Source organism: Erigeron canadensis, chromosome 2 (assembly GCF_010389155.1).
Source record: "Erigeron canadensis isolate Cc75 chromosome 2, C_canadensis_v1, whole genome shotgun sequence".
Classification (NCBI taxonomy): domain Eukaryota; kingdom Viridiplantae; phylum Streptophyta; class Magnoliopsida; order Asterales; family Asteraceae; genus Erigeron; species Erigeron canadensis.
The window spans coordinates 38,163,149-38,172,360 of NC_057762.1; positions in this window are offsets into that span (position 1 = coordinate 38,163,149).

Below are 9,212 nucleotides of genomic sequence, written 5' to 3' on the forward strand. Positions count from 1 at the left end.
CAAGACTCAACAACCTTCAACTAATAACGGATTCGCATTCCAATTCTCCCACGTAACTTGACACTTCTTATCACCGCTACCAATCCATAAGTAAGAAGACGTAACAATAGAGTTAAAAACAGCCATGTTATCTTAGCGCACATCATTTTGGATCACATTATTTCTAACCTTTCAATTTACATCATTATAGATCACATTATTTATTTACTCTTTTAGTTTTGTCATAATCTTATATCAATTATATGGGTTTTTGTTTGTTTAGGTTCCGAAAGGATAAATTTTTTACTCGGGTATAACTGGGGTATTCCCTATAACCATTTTCATGACCATCCCAAAATGTTTACTAGCTTCACTATATATTTACATAAAAAAGTTTGAATGTAAGACCTTTGATTACAACTTACCACTAAACCATTTTTGTGGTTTAAGAAAGTTTTCCTTCAATTTTTTCAATCTAAGAAAATTCATGGTAGAATTATGTGCCATTTGTTGCTTAAATTTTCTACCAAGAGCCTGTATAGAAACAAGAAGAAATATACTCCACTATCCAAAGGTAGTGTGGCAGTCGTCCATAATTTAATAGTCCTTTAAATATTCTTTCTTGTATAAAATATCATTGGTAAAATCATGTGCCATTTGGTATCTAGTTATCTGTAGGAAATTTTAAAGAAATATTTTAGAAGGATATGATGTCATTTATATCTTTAAACTGATCATTGATATTGATAGTAGGAATGTAGGATACACTTCTTATACACAGAGGACTACAAAATTTTATGGGCCATAAACCTATAATATATAAACTTGCAAAACTTCTCTCATGGTATCATCCGGTAAAAAGGAGAGGGGTGTTCGGTGATGACAAACAAAGTATATTCATGCTTAAAAAAAGGAGGCGCTGATGTCGCTGTTTAAAGTTAACTACCTAAGATGGCGCAAAGAAATCGGCGCCCCCATCCTTTTTACAGAATTAATCTATTATTTTAACTAACAAAAAACATGTATTTGTTAGAATATTAACACATAGACATACATAATCACGAGTAAACGCAACGGAAGAAATCGAAACATATATGTAATCAAATTAATTAACAAAGAATAGAATCGAAACGTGTATCTTATATGCAAAGATCCAATAAGATAATAATAATAAGATTATTATTAATGCTTAGGGTTTAAAGCAAAACCCCTCCACGATCGCACACTAGACACCCCGAATAATGTATGCTAGTACCCCAATCACGAACCTAAACAACCCTTTGTTTAAAAACCCTTAAACTTAAAATCGAAACCGAAAACCCTTTTGAATGGGGTGTTCGGCCGAACTAAAGAAAAAAGGGAGGAAGGAGAGAATTTGCTTTTTGAATGAATGAATGAAAAACCTAGAATTAAGCCCTCTATTTATAGGACTTAATTAGATTTACATAACTTGGAAAACAAGCTACATTAAGGCTTAATCAAGCCTCAAAGTGGTCGGGGCCCCCCTTCAACTTTGGGTCCAAAATCCATTTTCCAATTTCACATTTTAATCCTCCTTTTTAATCAATTAAATATAATTAACCCTTTAACTATGTTTAATTAATTATTTCGTGATCAAATTAGTTAATATATTACTTTAATATATCAATTAATATTATCAAGTTACCGTGTCATTTCATGTGACCCCATAAGCTTAAACTATTTCCAGACATGTGATTTATAATAATATAATCATATAGCAATAGTATTGACCATCAATATATCATTGGCTCATATCATGTTTTCACTCTTTTGGAATAGTCATGCAACGTTGAAACTTGTGATCAAAATTTTTAAGATCATGATGAATGAAAAGAAACTTTTTCTTTCTTAATAGTTGGGAAATGATATTTATATAACACTATGATATTTATATAACACTAATTTGTCATATACAATAATTTATGTATTATGAAATAAAATATATATATATGTTATTTATGACTAAAAAGTGTTGAGAAGATAGCATCAATATTTTCATACAAGAGTTTTGTTAATAAAACCTTTACAGTTAAGGTGCATTAAATAGTTGTACATTTTATAAAATTCAGGGTATACACATTAAATGTAATCCTTAGGACTATATTTAATATTTTTCTATATTATAATATATATATTTTTTTAAATGAGTAATTTATAAGAGTGATTTACTCCACGTCCTAACCACTTGTGAAGCTAAAAAAACTTGTGAAATAGGGCCATATCAATTTTAAAAAGTTCGGTATTAAAAGCTAAAGCTTCCTAAAATCTCTTAAAAAGCTCTTGACAAATATGCCAATGGTCCGATTTACAAACGAAATGAGCCCGATAATGTGTGGTCAAACAATACTCGAGTATACTTAACTCTTAACATACTATATATTCAGTATATGTTAGCTATTTGCTTCACCACTTGCCACAAGATAATTTAAAGACTTTCAGAAACAGACTAATTCTTTTTCAAATCAAGATGACTTAAAAAATCGAGAGATTACAGAGTTAGTTTTAGCAGTTTTATCCTTGATACACTCCAATTAATAATGTACAAAGAAAACATGTTTATATCATAGTTAAACATAACTCTGTTTTGAATCCTTTTAACGAGATTTATATAGCGCATCCATACACTTCTATATATCTTGCCGTACACAACCATATCCTTGAATTCCAATTTATCCTTTTTCTTCCTTATGATTTATATAGTTCTCAGTTAACTACCAAGTTTATAAATTGTTTCTCAAAGAAAAAAGCTATACTGAGTTTATAGATATGTAATGATAAATTCAGCCCTTCACAAGCAATCGAGTTTCTGGACACCATACTTATTGGAAGGAAAAGATTAAATGATATGGCGTATAGAGTTTGGTTAGAGATTTAACTTTTCAAGCCTCTATTAATTATTTCCCAAACTTTATGACCAAGTTTTTGATCCTTCTTGTTTCACCTTTTCCTATAATGGATGCCAAATTAAACAATGCACATCTTTTCATGCCAATTATCTATGTCAATTGGCAAAAGGAAGTGTTCCGTTCATAGTAAAAATCATTGATTTTATTATATACAGTTAATCGGTGTTATTGTGTAGGATTTCTGAAATTTTTTTTATAAAATTGCAATCCAGTCAAGCAGTTGAGGAGCTATATGGTGGTTATGGCAACCCCACAATTTTTTATAATACTCCAATATTATTTTTAAATATTCATTCAGTTTTAAGGTAATTGACAACCTTAGACAGATGTAATTAAATTTTTTAGTTTAATTTTACACTTATTACTATCATGAAAAATGTTTGACCACCCTATAATGAAACTTCTGACTCCGCCACTGCAGTCAAGGTATCTACTAATTACCCCTTTCACTCGTAAAAGACGTCTTTTTTTACCCCTCCATCCTGCTACGATCTTTCTCTCCTTTTTGCCTGTCCAATAAGAGAATATTAACCGGAAGAAAGATAAAGGATTTAGAAAGATGAAAATTTTCCTATATCGTAAAATGAGAAAAGGATATACTGTATTTAGAATGAGAGTAATATAATGCAATGAAAAGGCTAGTGACGAGTATGTATCGCCATCGTGCTATAGCGGACCTAATATAAAGGGACAGAGCCAGAAAACTTATTGCAAGGGGGCAAATTTAATAATCGTTTGTCATAGCATCACTACCCAGATATTTGATACCTAGGCGAGTCGGTTTAAGATATCTATACTAATTTCTAAATGTACACTCATTGATTAGTTTAAATACCTGGATCATATCATCATGATTATAAAGTAACTTTAAAAAATGTATAGTTTTTTAACATTTATATAATGATCTAGTTTGCGAGAACTAATAACAAGTGTCAATTTACCTTAGTTACGAGTTTACTTATGTTCAAAATGTAAATATTTATTAAGAAACAAATTATAAGACTATGGTTATTCTAAAAAGAAAAAAAATGTAAAAGTTATGAATTATTGTTATTGTTTTAGTAGCTTTTCTTAAAATAAAAAAAAAACCTACAATAAAGTCTATCAATATAATATAAAATGATCAATATAATCATTTCACTGAAGTATAAAGGTTCAAATGTAAACAAAACTAAAAGTAAGGTAAAGTTTGAAAACTTGTCATCTTCTTCACCTTTATTCCCTGCAACATCCAAACTACAACCACCATGAAAACATAATTTAATTGCCCATTAACTGATTTTCTATTATGACTTAAAAAATAATCTTTTAACCATGTCAAACATATTTCCTAAATTTCGTTAACATCTATTTGATTTGATTTATTTTTTAAAGGAAAAATTTAAGCAAACTCTTAAGGAAAAAAAACTTTTTTACATTACACCAAAATTGGAATGGGGGCAGTTATCCACACTGTCCCCAAGCTAAATCCGTCCCTGCTAATATAAGTCATATAATTAAATGGGAAAATTACGTATATAGTCAATTTTGAAGGTGTATGTTCAATTTTAGACACCTACAAAAAAAATTATCATTTTAGTCATAAATTCCTTATTACCTAACATCTTTAGTAAGAAATAAAACTAACCAACTAAAATATGACAAATGTCATTAAATGGGCTTCACAATATTATATTAGTTTTGACTTCATCTTTTGTTAGTACAAATATATATTTAGTGTAATCAATTTTTTTCATATATTTATTATAACTTATTAGTAATTCTAGACAAATGGTGGATTAATTAATCGGTTAATATTTGTTAATATCCTACTTTTATATACATTTATTTTCACTTGTTTGTAAAAAAAATTACGTTTATTTTAGCTTCAAGTTCATTTCTACCAAATATATTTTATAAATGAGTTAGTCCAAAAAGATAAATAGGTCTTTAATATACGTAGTAATACAAGAAAATGTTTGAAAAGTTTAAAATGAATTTATAAATTTTTAGTTTTTTTAAAACTAATCGTAAAATATTTGAAATAAAACTTAGATTTTGAATTCATTATAAACATCTTTTTTATCATCACAAACAAATTAAAAGATACCTTAATTCTATTTATTTTTTGAATAAGTCCAACTTTGGAATATATTTTTTGGTAGAAACTAAAACAGAATAAATGAGAGTTTTTTACAGATAAACAAAAATATACATATAAAAATGATACTTAGAAATACTAACTAATATATGGATTTGTTTGCGTATGTGAGCTATTCGATCGAATGTAATTATTTATAGAAACAAATTGCACATAAAAGTTATAAATTTTATAAAAAAAAAAATAGAGAGTAAAAAGGAATTATGAAATCAACAAAAATAGATGAAAACATTGTAAAAAATATATGTATAAAAAGGAAATTTATAAAAAAAAAAAAAAAAGTTGTAGATTTTTGAAAGGGAGAAAATAACAAAAACTAGTATACATGTGGATTCAACAAAATTACTTGTCATCATATAATTGGTTATTGGCATTTCTTACTAATATGGTAGATAGTAAGAATGTTTTGACCATTATGATAATTTTCCCTAATGTTTTGACCATTAATTAAATATAGTCCTTTAAATTTAATCATTATAGTAATTTTCCCTAATTAAATATAGGCAATCATTTCATCATCTTATGTCTCACCTATAGTTAAATAGACTAGAGTCATCTACACTATATTAATAAACAAACTATCATTCTCTCTTTTCAACTTTCTATCTTTAAAATACTTAAAATACCATAAATTTTCAATAAATTTCTAACCCACACATTAAATCTACCCAATATCCCTAAAATATTTTACACCCATATTTATCCAAACTATCTATCTCCTTTGTTAATTAGTTTAAATATTTCCACCTAATATCTTTATATTATTCTTAATAAAGTTATTTATTAAAGATACATCACTTAACCATAAAATAACTACACTACTATTTACATCAGTTACTTTAAGATTAATAACCAAATCGTTACCACCACCGCCACTAGCATCACTCGTGTGCGAGTAGCCATCTCGTTAGTCAATAAGCAAATGAATTAGAAAATTTCACTAGAATTCAAATCTTGAAAAGCGTATCTAAAAAGGTAAAAAGTGTATGTATGCTACCAAACAAGTCATACCGAGTAATGAAAGTTTTAATATGGTATTAACAATTTACCATCATGCAATGCATGTCCATACTAATATTTACATAACCCATGTTACATTACTTTCTTTCTATATATATAGGCTATATATATATCCTCTCATGCATGTTGCTAAGTCAAATTCTATCCTACGTGTTAATTAATATTTGGTAAATTTCTTCAACAATTTGAGTCAATGTAATCCGTTTTTTTATGATAGAACTGAAAGTACGTATGCGTATTTCATTTTCCTTATTGGAATCACATTAATTTTAGTTATATGGATGAAAAATGACAATTTCCCAACGATTTCATCAAATTTGGAATAAATTAGATTAAAAGGATATCTGCACAATGCTATAACAATGGTTGTCTAATGGAGGTGGCGACCGGTGGTGATAGCAACTGGTGGTGTTAGCCCGTCGAATGGTGTAGATTGAAGTAAATATAATTGATGTAAAAACGATAATAGAGATATTTTATAAGATAAGGAATTTAGGTTTAATTCATTAATTAACTGCAATTGGATAATTTCATATAACTCTTGCCAAAAGAGTGTTCCTTAAGAGTAGAATGGTCAATTCCAATGTCCTTTTCTCCTTTTCTCTAACTATTTTCAAAAGTGAAAATGTTAGAGTTTTTATATATGCAGTTATATATATTAATTTGAAGGCATTGTCTTTGAAAAAAAGTTACCTAAAATAGGAATGCTACCAGTTCAAATAAGTAACCATCTTCGTGAAGATAATTTTGTGTAACACGCTTAAGTCCCAATCCCAACATATGGTCAATTGGTCATGTACAGTCAACTCACAGCCGATACATTGCGTAAGGGAAATTATACTCGTACCACTTCTTTTGATAGATGTATCACAATTGTGCATTATTAACTTGTACAGTCATCTATATAATTTGTATATTGTGGTATATCTATAAAAATTTGTGGTATGAATATCACTTCTCAATCCCATTACGTAAATAATTGCTTCATAATCTTTATTTTATATATATATATATTTTAACAGCCAACATAATCGTCCATGCATACTCTACAAGGTGACCCATTGACAAGGTTACTGCAGATCCGGCCAATCTAGCCACACAGAGCCTTCAAACACTCGAAGTTACTCCAAATCTGGATAAAGCTATGTTATCCCTAAGGTAGTTTCGACTTTAACTACTATACCATATGGTATGGTATGGTAATGGTAATGCATAGTAAAAAACGTAAATTGCTTAATTATACGTACGACACATATGGTATGGTAAAGGGAGGTGACTAGGTGAGACTAATGCAAGAAAGCAAATTGCTTACACGTTTGTAGAAGAACATCAAAGAAAACGTAATAGTGAAAAAGATTTTTAGTGACTTGTATATAGTCCAATCATCAATTACGTACTTATATACTGAGATAGTTGCTTAATTACGTTGAGAGTTAAACCTAAAAGCCAACGTATTATATACCATAATTATACCATCTTATATCAAACTAAATCTTATGAATTATGATCAAAGCTTTTACAAATTATCTTCACGATTATCTTTGACCGAATGATCGACCGAGTAGGGATCCTTTATTTACACTCGAACAATTATGCCTTCAAATCGGGTGTATATTCAATTCCTTTGGTACCAAACAAAAACAAAAAACGACGCCATATATATATATATATATATATATATATTCGATATATTGAGACTGTTAACATATTTTATTTATTTATTTTATTACTAAGTGGTTGAGATTCACCTGGACACTAACCTGATTAGGAGATTAATGGGTACCAAATGGTATATGGGATAGTGGGCTTCCATCCAATTACTTTTCTTTTTTTTTACGAAGTCAACAATAATTCAATTCATATAAAATTAGAATTTTCATTATTCAAGTTAAACGAACACAGATTATTCAAATTTAATGCGGATTACCCGAATAAGATTATATTACTAAAATCAATTTTTAAAGAACACATGTGAACTATCTCTAAGATGGTCTAAAGATTAATATTTTGAGATCTTTGCAACATGTTTCAGGTTTAAACCCTTTTGGTACAATTGTAAGGGTGGCCATGGAAGGTTTCAAAATGATCATTGTGATATCTCAGTTAAACATCATGATAAACTCTTTTTTTTTTTTTTTTTTAATAACCCGAATATAAAAAACTCACATAACTCAAATTCATATTCGAATAAAACGGATTACATCGGGCCTAGACATGCATATACATGATAACATGAATACATCTAAAACTTGGCCCATTAAGACCTTACCTTGGCTTATACTGAATTGGGCCATCACGAACCATCAATATATAGTTGGTGACTACAGAGCTTTTTATGGTTGTCAATGTTGGATGTTAGAAAGCGCTTATTCAATGATTAAATGGCAAAACTTTATTTATACTAATTAATTATTTTTTATTTCATTTAATTAGCTACAAAAAGCACGTTTTTTTAAAAAATTAATTTCTTTTGAAATTGAAGTTGTAAATATGAAGTAGCAATGTCATTTTACTTAAGATTGCCGCTAAAAAGATAAATTATAGTGGCTCTTGTCTCTTGAGATCAAGATTAAGGTTTACTTTTTTTTGAACGGTTTTAATTTAAAGCTCATCGGCATGCCTTTTTATATACCCAATTTCTATTTCACAGGAAATCTATGATGAAAAAACCCTTTTCTTCATTCCAGAAAGTATTTCGCTCACAATTTTGCATTTTGACATTTTGACCCTTTTTATATTTATTTTTCATGAATTTTTTAATTTTGTCTTTTTTGAAATTTTTTTCTGGTACCGTCTCTGTTTCTCGCCATATATTTTTGTTTTGTCATTTGTCAAAATAATATGAGCTAGCTAGTAAGATGATTTTTAAACAGGTAAATTAAATTAAATATTACTATCTCTTAAAATTATTAATGTAAATTGCAAATTCATGATCGATCCTGATAAACACAACATATATTATTACACATACATATCTTAACTTCACGGTTGATCCAGCCATCAAAGATCCCGGCCATGTGGAGAATTAGAATTTATTTAATGACGAAATTAAAAACAAAATTCATTGACGTCCAATTAAATTAGTTAAGCGCTAAGGATGTTGCATGATTTCTCCCCATATATATCTTCTTCATGTCTACCAAGTT